Raw genomic sequence first — 12,922 nt, 5'->3', positions numbered from 1 at the left:
ACTCTTGAGAGTCCCTTGGACTGCAAGGAAATCCAACCAGTCCATTCTAAAGGAGATCAGCCCTGGGTGTTCATTGGAAGGACTGATGCTAAAGCTGAGACTCCAATACTTTGGCCACCTTATGCGAAGAGTTGACTCGTTGGAAAAGACTCTGATGCTGGGAGGGATTGGGGGCAAGAGGAGAAGGGGACGACAGAAGATGAGATGGCTGGATGGCATTACCGACTCTATGGGCATGAGTTTGAGTAGACTCCAGGAGTTGGTGATGGACAGGGAGGCCTGGCGTGCTGTGGTTCATGGGGTTGCAAAGAGTCAGACACGACTGAGCGACTGAACTGAACTGAACTGAACTGATCAGGAAAATTAAATGAAAGTAACAAAATATCATTTTTCACCTACTAGATTAGCAGAAATTAGATTGATTATGAATAACCAGTTTTATCAGGGTGTTGGTATAGGAAAGACTCATCTCATTGGTAGAATTTTTAATTAAATCCCTCTTTAAGAATGGAAACTTGGTAGTTTTTATCTCTTTAAACATATACACCTTAGATCCTTAAGTTCTACTTCTCAGAATCTAGCCTAAAGAAAGACTGAGTCTCTATAGGGAAAGCTTTTGTTGAATTATTTGAATAATAAATTTTGTGAGACTAAATTATCAGATAAGACTTCAAATTATGAATGGGGTGGATTTATGGCAGGATGAAAATAGTCTTCAGCTGTTTCATAAGAAATTTTTAGGAGAAAATTTGACTACATTAGTTTTGCCTTTTCCACTGATTTGGGAAGTTACCTAATTCCCACAGAATATGTAGTTCCAGCTATATAAAACGCAAAAGTTTAAATACATGCAAGGATCAAAGCAGAGAATTAATTTGTGTTGATTCAAGAGTGGTATCCGTCAGGGAGACAAAGGTTACATCAGAACAGAGTCCCTTCCACTCATGTAATATGGATAGAACAAACTGAAAGAGATGAGACAGGACAGATGGAGGTGGTGATTACAGTCAGAGGACGTCCAGAGTTAAACACAGTCAAAGAACACAGTGCGTGTGCTTAGTCACTCAGTCATGTCCAACTCTTTGTGACCCCATGGACTGTAACCTGCCAGGCTCCGTTTTCTATGGGGATTCTCCAGGCAAGAAGACTAGAGTGGATTGCCATGCCCTCCTCCAACCCAGGGATCGAACCCAGGTCTCCCATACTGCAGGTAGATTCTTTACCATCTGAGCCAACAGGGAAACCCAAAGAACACAGTAACTAGTGAAAATTTGTCAACAAGTTAGGTGGCTGCTGGTAGATGGACCACTTGTGTCCCAAGGACAAGTAAATGGTGATGGGGCATTCAGACCCAGAAAATATGCAGGGATTCCAGCAAGCAGCTGACCTCAGGGGGCTGTGATGTTCAGAGGGCCCACACACAAGACCAACATTCAGGGATAGGATCCCAACAAGACAGTCAGTCATATTCTGGGCAGGACAAAAAACATCATCAGTAGACCACCCAGTCAGGGGCATGGCTGTAAGGCAGAGACTACCCACTGAGAGCAATTTCCCTCACTGGGAACGTTAAGCAGTGACTGGAGACACTTTAGTTGTCATACTTGAAGAGGGTACCAGTGTGTCTAATGGGTAGAGTCCAGGAAAGCTGCCACGCACTCTACAATCTACAAGCAGCAGAGAATTTTCTGCCCAGAATAATGCCATCATTGAGAAACCCTAGTATATGGAACAAGAAAAACAGCTATAGGAACTAAGACACAAAATCAAAGACTGGGAGTTAATCATACGAACAAAGCAGAAATGTGGACCTGAAATAGGACTAATTCAGCAGAACTGAGTTGATCATCAAACTAGGTTCTTTAGTTTCCTCCTAATTAGGGAGCACGTAGGTCTTAGGATTTTAAGTGGAAAATAATCTGGGGGCTGATTCTTGTTTCACCACTTACTAGCTTGAGAGACTTGGGCAATTGATTTAATCTTTTACACCTCAATGTCCTTTTCTATAAAATATGGATAGTAGTAGCATCTACACTCAGAAATTACTACAAAAAGAAAATAGGATTATGCATAAGTGCTCCTAACACTTTGGCCAATTCATATTACATGGGTGATAGTTAATAATTGTAGATGGGGGCCAAACAGCTAAATTTGGTGAGAAAAAAAATTTTTTAAGAAAAAAACAGAAAAGAAGTGAAGGGGGGCATTATTAGCCCACCCCCAAATTATCTGGCAGAGGGTTTTCAGGAAAAAAAAAATTCAGGAATTAGATTTACTTAACACCAAAGTTTTTCCATGGGTTCACCAAAAAATGTGAACACCAGAAACAGTGTTCTTTGATAAATTTGTTTAAAGTGTAATCTTTAGATACCTATAAGAAAGCTAAACCACCTCTTTCCTAAAGTGACTAATCATAGCATTCTGTTCTCAGCCCTGTATTCTGAAACATTCTGGGCTTGATAGTTTTCCTTACTAAATCAAACATATTCTGGTATATACTCAATCTCCCTTCTTCTCAAGACATTAACATACAATGCTGGACTATAGGCTTGAATATCAACCACAGAAGAATTAAGGACTGTGAACCAAAAAGACCCTGATTGTCTTATTCTAATGCATGATTAATTTTCTGGAATTTACATAATGAAAAACAAAAAGGAAAACAAAATGAGAGGAAGTGGAAAGACATTGTATTATATATTTGTCCCTAAAGGTAGTTCGAGTGGGCCTTCCAACCCTCTGCTAATTCCTCAGAAAGATTTTTTAAAAAAGAAAAGAAAAGAAACCGATCACCACGTGCTGAAACCTCAGCATCATAAAGATGCCAAAAGAGAAAAAGTTAAACAATGTCCAGAACCTAGGATTCCATCTGGGCAAGAAGACTGAGTAGGATTCCTTTCTACAAAATGTTGCACTTGCCTTCAGCCTGGACCTAAAATCAGAAAATTAGAAAAGTCCCCAAGTGGTGTCTCCTGAGTTAGAGAAAAGAAATATTGACATCACTAAAGATGGACGTTTTTATATATGTGAGTAGATGTGGGTATTTGGGAAAATGTGCCAGTTCACCCAACCGCATTTATGTGTATTCTTAAGCATAACAATTTAAGATTCAGGGAAACAGGGCCATATCTGAGCATCATGATCACCTTATGAGCTCAATTTCTTCAGGTGTCCAGTCTATCATCCTTGGAATGTTAAGGGTGAGAGAAAGGTAAAAAGCTTCTTGGCCTACTGACTATTTTCCAGGAAAAGAGAAAATGAGTCTAATATTTGATGACATCTTTGATAATGATAGTTGGGATCTGTAGCTTTACCACCTGGTTTCATAAATATTAATCTCATCTGAGCTCAATGAGCACTTAACAACTTTCATAAAACTAAGGCTCAAAGAATTTAAGCAATTCACTCAAGGTCACACAGGTAGAAAATAATGAAGAAAAGACTCACACCCAGATCCAAATGATTTCACATCCATTCTTGTGATTCCATACATCATACTACTTTCTGGCATCTTCTCCTCCAGTCAAGAAATTAAGAGGAGGGAAAAGAGGCCTGTTTACTTGAAAACTTGTCCTCCACCCTTTCTACTGCAGCTTCAGGAAGGGACATTTCCCAGCTTCCCACATTTCACCACCACCACAGAAGGACTTCATGATGTAACCCCAGCTCTTGTTCACACAGTGAATGCTGCTTTCTGAGAGTTAGCTTAACTGTGAAATAATTTATATCACTATACCATACCCAGTTCATAATTTGTACCCCCAAATGAAATGACTTAGATTTCCTTATTATTGTTTCTTGTTGTTTCAGTCACTAAATCGTGTCTGACTCATTAGCAATTCTATGGGCTGTAACCCACCAGGCTCCTCTGTCCATGGGATTTCCTAGGTAAGAATATTAGAGTAGGTTGCCATTTCCTTCTCCACAGTATCTTCCTGACCCAAGGATTGAACCCACATCTCCTGCATTGGCAGGAGGATTCTTTTACCACTTAGCCACCAGGGAAGCCCCATCTTATTATTTTTAGTCTTCATCTCTACACTTAGAAAAAATTTGAGGAAGGAAAACTTTGAATTGTGTACAAGTAGTTATTTTATTTTGAAAAATAACTCTTTAATAGTGTATGTATATTGTATACATATATAAAGAATTCAACATTTGGGAGAAATGTCTGTGTGGGCATCTTCAAATCTGTGTGTGTGTGTATGTGTGTGTGTGTGTGTGTGTCTATGTCTGTGTGTGTATACAGAGAATCAATTCAAGCTACTTTCAAGGGTGCAAAAAGATTTCAAAATATAAATACAAATCCCAAAGTTCAAAGTGAAAAATCACTTGTTTTTAATCAGAGTAGTAATGACAAACCTTTGACATATGAAATATCACAGATAATTGTTTAAAAATTTTCCATTAAACTAAATACTTATTTAGAATAATTTCTCTTTATGGAAATTATATTTAACTCTTCAAGGAATCTTCTAAGTTTCCTTTGGTGCCAAATTATGAAATAAATGAGTGATTATAGGCAATAGCAGAATTGCAAATTATAATTGTTATGGTAATGACATATTCATAATCTTTGACATAATAATAACTTTTGTAACTTATAGGCTAATATTCATCTTCAAAGCATTAGCTAATTAATGCTTAAAAATATCCTTCCCATCAAATGAATAAGCAGACTCTTCAGGCCCTATTGACTTTCTATCTACTTTCTATTCACTGATTTTTACTTAAATAACTTGAAAAACAACTGAGAAATCATCTAATATGATCATAAAATCTGAAAATCATTTTTTCTGGCTTTAGGAAGACAAAATGTTTCTAAGTTATTCTTTGTTTCAGTTACCTCTATTATTTGGAAAGTATACTATCCAGACCCATCCTTCATTCTTCTCATTGTCTGGGCTTATATTCTGTAAAGAGAGAGACATTAGCTTTCAACAGCCAAAGTGAGAGCTGAATTGCCTTAGCTACACAGGACACAAGCTACTGGTCTAACTACTCTCAAACCTACATCCACACAAAATGTGCCATGTAGGTTTAAAGGAATAAGGAATCTTTATATCATAGTGGGATAAATTCAAAATGCCTCATTCACTTCTCCCTTTTTTATTTTTATGAATATCACAGTAATTATTTATTAAATATTTATCAGTCACTAGAAAAATGTCTTAAGGACTCCATGTACATTGGCTTACTTTATAATTATAAAAACCTTATGATGTTGATATTATCACTACATTTATTATTTCTATAATATCATCATCATCAATACATACATACAAGTAAGCAAATAAAGTATTGAGTCTCAGGGAAGTTTAATAATTTCCAAAAGAAGAAACAGAGCTGAGAGAGAAAGCCAGACCCACCTGATCCCAAAGCCCATTATCCTAACCAGTGTACCAGTGGTTCTCAAACTTCTGCAGGCATCAGTATCACTGATTAAAAAAAAAAAAAAAAAAAAAAACAGAGAATCCTGCATGGCCCCTTTCCACCAGTTCTGATTGAGTAGCTCTGAGGGAGGAGGTCCCAAGAATTTGCATTTCTAGTGAGTTCCCAGGTGACAATGATCACATTATAGTCCACTAATTAATGCTAAAATAATGGTACTTCTTCCCATGGATGGCCCTGTCAAATAATTTGAAAAAGGAGTGTTCAGTGGTGTTGGCCATTGCTTACAGAAAAGTAAAAATCAGGTGCTAGTACTCAAATACACATGTTTCTCATAAAAAAAAATACCAGTCTGTGTAAGTTTTTTCAGAGAGCCTCCTTCCCTCATTTATCAAATCCAGAGGGCAGAGACTTCCCCAAATCATGCCATTCTTATTCTTTCTCTGAAACGTCTTTAGCCACTTCTTTACTCCCCTGAGGGCAAGAGCATCACCATTCTTCCATTTTCTGAATCCTACTTTGGACATCCCCAGTCAGGACTACTGCTGATGTTGCACAGCTTGTGCATAAAACTGGAACAGCAAGGATTCTGCCACCCTTTCCAAACCTGGGGGTACTTTTCCCTGTCACTTAACATGAGTTTGCTCTTCATCCCATAGGTTCAAGAACTGAGCTCATGATTTATTGCTATGGTAAATTTGCTTATGCTAAAATCTATGCCAAGTCTAAGCTTGGAATAAGACTTTATGGGCCAAGTAGTAAATCCCATAAAATCAGAGTTTAAAATGGAAAATGTTGTTCAGACTAATTACAGGTCATGCAATTGGGCATTACTATAGCACACTTTTCTTAAACATTATCCCAAATGAAGCCATCAGAAGAACATATGTGCTGTATACCCAGTCCAAATTCTTGGTCAGTAAGTGGAACAAGCTTTCAGTGGCAAAGGGGAGTAGCTGTCACCACCATCCCCGGGAGGTTCCTCATTAGACAGCCATGCGGTGAGCCTTCTCGTGCTGTAAACAAACGACAAAGGATAACAGGCTTTCCTTTTAAAGTGTGGGGGCAAAGAGAGAGAGAATGGGACAAAACAGAAGAAATGACTCATAAGTCAGGAAAAAACTTCTCATAGGAAATCTTTTAAAAACCATTTTGAATAAAAATAAACTTTCTATGAATTCGAGAGTTGAAAAGATTTAATTTCTGGGATCCAAACAAATTAAATGTATGAAAACTGTTTACTATAATGGTTACAATTGGTATAATTGTAATGACAGGCTATTATTTTTGTTCAACTTTACCTCAGTTGAGACAATAGCTTCATGAACAAATCCTAAAGTCCAAGATGACTGATTATACTCTGAGCGATGAAACGAGTTCTAAGTTTGAAATGTTCTTTCCTGCACCCAAAATGTATGGGTGGGATCTTCACTGATAATTCTGGTTACTCATAACAAATCAGTCTACATTTCCCAAGTAAACTTATTTTCATTCTACGGTATTATTAAAAAGATGCATTGAACGGAGGGAGAGAAAAAAAAAAAAAAAACCTTTGTTTATAAATCTTTAAGGAGAGAGAGGATCAAAATGGCAGAGTGGGAGAACACACCTCCCCACACAGATACATCAAAAATACATACATATGTGGAACTGGAAACTGTCAGAAAGGTCCTATACAACCAAAGCTGTGAGATCCACACATAATTAAGCAGGAAGGGAAGAAGTAATCAGGTCAAGACCTATGCCCCTGGGAGGGGACCTACTCTTGGGAGTATGCAGTCAAGAGACAGCTTGAGCACCTCATTCCTGGGCTTCTACACAGGAGAGATGAGCTCCCTTGGCTGGTTGGAGGAACCCTTGAACTAACAGGAGAGCTGTGGGAAGACTGAATGTCACTTACAAGGAGCACACGTGCTGGCTTATGCCTGAGGAAGGGTGGAGAGGAATATTTAAGGACTGTTGCAGTAGCTGCCAGGTTTCTAATGAATGCCCCAGCTGGTGCCCCAATCCAAGCCAAGCAAACACTCCAGACCAACTTACTGCACATCACACAACAGCATTGGATCTAGGGCTACCATGACCAAGGAGAAAGTTCGACTGCAGAAGGCAAGGGCAGCTCAATCCTAGGGAAGCGTCTACGAGGGGTGACAGCCACCATTGTTGATGCTTACTCAAGAGGAACATCAAAAGCAGCCCAGATCTATGGCACTGGCCACTCCATCACAGCTCACACTCCAATATGTGCTGAGAGTCCATAGGGGACCCACCTGCCCTGTGGTGTGGTGCCAAACAAGGCAGAGGTGGCAGAAGTTGGGGGCAACAATAGGCTGTGAGGAACAAAATGAACCGAGACCCACTGTATCTGAGCCTGTACAGCCAGTGCATAGTAGACAGCTTGGTACTCTGTTTGAGGCCAATGTGAGCTGGGAGCCCAAAGAGGTGCCCCTTGCTTCTGCACTATTCCCCTCTGGGGCAAGGGTCCTGGTTCTGGGAGGGCAGAAAGCACACAGTTAAAGGGAACACAGCCATTATGAGCTCAGTGCTCAGAGCTTCTGCTCCAGCAACTTGGGATGAGAACCCACACCCAACTGGGTGGTGACAGCCACTGGGCAAGGGAAAACTCTGCCTCACACTAACCTCCAACTCTACCTACTTGACCTCCAATTCCAGCTCCTACCAAGATGATAGCTGCCAGCCCACTCTGAGGAAAGATATAACTTGCATCCATGTCAAATCCAGCTCTCTCACCAAAGGCACTGGAAAACAGTATAGGAACACTGCCACATAAGAACACCCCTTCAAGACCACAATAGGTAACTTGTTTCGCCTAAACTCAAAAGAAGTAGAGAAACTTAAGCAAGATGAAAAGGCACAGGAACTGGTCTCGATTGAAAGAGCAAGAGAAAACCTTTGAAAAACAAATAATGAGACAGAAATAAACAATTTGCCAGATAAAGAATTCAAAGCTTTAGAAATAAGAATGCTAACTGAATTTGAGAAAGGAATAGACAAACTCAGTGAGCATTTCAACATGTTAAGCATTTCAGCAACATGTCATAATTAAAATGACAAAAGTTAAAGATATGACAGTTCTAAAGACAGCAAGAGAAAAATCAAGTCATATACAAGGGAACCCTCATAAGGCTATCGGCTGATTTCTCTGCAGAAACTTTGCATGCCAGAAGGGAGTAGCATGGTATATTCAAAGTTCTGAAGAAAAAAAAAAAAAACAACCTGCAACAAGGATACTCTGCCCAACAAGATTATCATTTAGAATAGAAAGAGAGATGAAGAACTTCTCAGACAAGCAAAAATTAAATGAGTTCAGCAATACCAAACCTAGCTTAAAATAAAGGTTAAAGGATCTTCTCTAAGTTGAAAAAGAAAGGGAAAATCCCACTAAGAAAGGATATCTAATAATATAAGGGCTAAGGATCAACCACTTAAATAAGCTAGTATGATGAGTAAAAGACAAAAAAATTATAATAGCAACTCTGAAGAGTCAAGAAAAAACACAATGATGTAAAATATGACATCAAATTGAAATATGAAATAAAATGCAGGGAAGGGGAGTCAAAATTGTAGACTTTTTAGAATGCATTTAAACTTTTTAAAACACTACCAATTTAAGACAAATAGATACAGTTTTAGGTCAACATATATGAACCCCATGGTAACCACAATTCAAAAACCTACAACATATACACAAAAAAAAGAAAAATAAAGGAACCCTCTGGGTCGTCTCAGTGCACCCAGAGGGATGGTATAGGGAGGGATGAGGGAGGGGGGTTCAGGATGGGGAACACGTGTATACCTGTGGTGGATTCATGTTGATGCGTGGCAAAACCAATACAATATTGTAAAATAATTAACCTCCAATTAAAATAAATAAATTTATTTTTAAAAAGAAAGAAAGAAAGGAACCCAAACATACTACTAAGAAAATCTTCAAACTTCAAGGGAAGAAACAAAAAGAACAGAAAATTATTTTTAAAAAATAATAAAATATACATATGTATTGATAAATAAAAATAATAAAATATGTACATACATATCAATCATCACTTTAAATGGCAATTAACTCATTGGTCCAGTCAAAAGATATAGAGTGACTGACTGGATACAAAAAAAAAAAGACCCATTGAGATGTTACCTACAAGAGGCTCACTTCAGGACTAAAAACACACACAATCTGAAACTGAGGGGATGGAAAAAAGTATTTCATGCAAATGAAAACAATAAGAAAATGGAGTAGCAAAATTCATATCAGACAAAATAGGCTTTCAAACAAAGGCTATAAAAAAAGACAAAGAAAAGCATTATATAACAATAAAGGGATCAATACAAGAAAAGGATATTACATTTGTTAACATATGTGTACCTCAAATAGGAGCACCTAATATAGAAAGCAAATATCAACATACAGAGAAAAATTGACAATAATACAATTATACTAGGAGGCTTGACCATCCTACTGACATCAACGGACAGAGCATACAGATAGAAAATTAACAAGGCAAAAGTGGTTTTAAGTGACACATAAACCAATTAGACAATAACTACAGGACATTCCATCCAAAAATAGCAGAATACACATTCTTTTCAAGTGTACATGGAATGTTCTCAAGGATAAATCATATACTATGCATAAAACAAATCCCAACAAATGTAAGAGGATAGAAATTACATCAAGCCTTTTTTCCAACCACCACAGTATGAAACTAGAAATCAATTACAGAAAGACAAAAGGGAAAAGTACAACCTCATGAAGACTAAACAGCACACTATTTTAAAAAATCAATGAGTCAATGCAAAAAATCAAAAAGCAAGTCAGAAAAAAAACCCTCAAGATAAATAAAAATGAAAACACAACTTTTCAAAGTCTATGGAATATAGTAAAAGCAATTCTAAAAGGGAAGTTTATAGCAATATAGGCCTTCCTCAAGAAACAAGAAACATCTCAAGTAAACAATCTAACCTACCATTTAAGTGAATTAGAAAAATACAAACAAGCAAAGCCCAAAGTTAACAGGAGGAAATATCAGAGAGGAAATAAATAAAATAGAGACCAAAAAACAATAGAGAAGCTCAGTGAAACTAAGAGCTGGTTTTTTTTTTTTTTTGAAAAGGTAAATAAAATTGATAAACCTTTAACCAGGCTCACCAAGAAAAAGGAGAGAGGACCCAAATAACAAGAAATAAAAGAGAATAAATAACAACTGATACCACAGAGACACAAAAAAATCATAAGAGAACACTATGAATGATTATATATCAACAAAGTAGACAACCTAAAAAACAGACAAATTTTTATAAACTTACAAGACTGAATCAAGAAAAAGTAATTTGAACACACTGATCACTAGTAGTGAAATTAAATTTGTGATTTAAAAAGCTCCCAGCAAACAAAAGCCCAGGACCAAGTGACTTCAAAGGAAAATTTTACCAAACACATAAAGAAAAGCTAATACCTCCCCTTCTCAAACTATTTCAAAAAATTAAAGAGGAGGGAATACTCCCAAAATCATTCTATAAGACCATAATTATCTTAATGCCAAAACTAGACTCTACAAAAATAAATAAATAAGAGGCCAATATCTTTGATGAATATAGCGCAAAAATCCTCAACAAAATATTTGCAAACTGAATTCAATAATATATACGAAGGTTCCTACACCATTAGATCAAGTTTGAGTTATTCTAGGAATGCAAAGACAGTTCACTACTCACAAATTAATCAACATGACACACTGCATTAACAACAGGAAGGATTAAAATCACAAGATCATCTCAATAGACACATATAAAGCATTTGACAAAATTCAACAACCATTCATATTAAAAACACTAATCAAAGTGGGTATAGAGGGAACATATCTCAGTATCAGTTCAGTTCAGTTCAGTCACTCAGTCTTGTCCAACTCTTTGCGACCCCATGAACCACAGCAGGCTAGGCCTCCCTGTCCATCACCAACTCCCAGAGTCCAGCAAAACCCGTGTCCAACGAGTCGGTGATGCCATCCAACTATCTCATCCTCTGTCGTCCCCTTCTCCTCCTGCCCTCAATAGTTCCCAACACCAGGGTCTTTTCAAATGAGTCAGCTCTTCACATCAGGTGGCCAAAGTATTGGAGTTTCAGCTTCAATATCAGTCTTTTCAATGAACACCCAGGACTGATCTCATTTAGGATGAACTGGTTGGATCTCCTTGGTGTCCAAGGGACTCTCAAGAGTCTTCTCCAACACCACAGTTCAAAAGCATCAATTCTGTGCTCAGCTTTATAGTCCAACTCTCACATCCATACATGACTACTGGAAAAACCATAGCCTTGATTAGACGGACTTTTGTTGACAAAGTAAGGTAAGCCCACTCTTTGCCACCCCGTGGACTGTAACCTACCAGGCTTCTCTGTCCATGGGATTCTCCAGGCAAGACTACTGGAGTGGATTGCCATTTCCTTCTCCAGGGGATCTTCCCAACCCAGGGATTGAACCCGGGTCTCCTGCATTGGAGGCAGACGCTTTAACCTCTGAGCCACCAGGGAAGCCATCAGGGCTACCCTGGTGAAGCAATCAAAGTAATGTCTCTCCTTTTGAATATGCTGTCTAGGTTGGTCATAACTTTCCTTCCAAGGAGTAAGCGTCTTCTAATTTCAAGGCTGCAATCACCATCTGCAGTGATTTTGGAGCCCAAAAAAATAAAGTCTGACACTGTTTCCACTGTTTCCCCATCTATCTGCCATGAAGTGATGGGGACCAGATGCCATGATCTTAGTTTTCTGAACGTTGAGCTTTAAGCCAACTTTTTCACTCTCTTTTTTCACTTTCATCAAGAGGCTTTGTAGCTCCTCTTCACTTTCTGCCATAAGGGTGGTGTCATCTGCATATCTGAGGTTATTGATATTTCTCCCGGCAATCTTGATTCCAGCTTGTGCTTCATCCAGCCCAGCGTTTCTCATGATGTACTCTGCATATAAGTTAAATAAGCAGGTGACAATATACAGCCTTGACGGACTCCTTTTCCTATTTGGAACCAGTCTGTTGTTCCATGTCCAGTTCTATCTGTTGCTTCCTGGGCTGCATACAGATTTCTCAAGAGGCAGGTCAGGTGGCCTGGTATCCCCATCTCTCTCAGAGTTTTCCACAGTTTATTGTGATCCACACAGTCAAAGGCTTTGGCATAATCAATAAAGCAGAAATAGATGTTTTCTGGAACTCTCTTGCTTTTTCCATGATCCAGCGGATGTTGGCAATTCGATCTCTGGTTCCTCTGCCTTTTCCAAAACCAGCTTGAACATCAGGAAGTTCACGGTTCATGTATTGCTGAAACCTGGCTTGGAGAATTTTGAACATTACTTTACTAGTGTGTAAGATGAGTGCAATTGTGCAGTAGTTTGAGCATTCTTTGGCATTGCCTTTCTTTGGGATTGGAATGAAAACTGACCTTTTCCTGTCCTGTGGCCACTGCTAAGTTGTCCAAATTTGCTGGCATATTGAGTGCGGCACCTTCACAGCATCATCTTTCAGGATTT

At 38.3% G+C, this 12,922-nt stretch overlaps 1 non-coding gene across 1 annotated transcript; it reads right to left on the bottom strand.

The window, feature by feature from the left end:
* Positions 1-11,863: 11,863 nt before the first annotated feature.
* On the bottom strand, positions 11,864-11,935 carry TRNAW-CCA. Its single transcript has one exon. It is a non-coding gene; the product is annotated as a tRNA-Trp (tRNA).
* Between the last annotated feature and the right edge of the window lie 987 nt (positions 11,936-12,922).

This window comes from Oryx dammah, unplaced genomic scaffold, assembly GCF_014754425.2.
Source record: "Oryx dammah isolate SB20612 unplaced genomic scaffold, SCBI_Odam_1.1 HiC_scaffold_29, whole genome shotgun sequence".
NCBI lineage: Eukaryota > Metazoa > Chordata > Mammalia > Artiodactyla > Bovidae > Oryx > Oryx dammah.
Note: the sequence above shows the minus strand (reverse complement) of the source record. Positions and strands in the feature narration are given on the sequence as shown.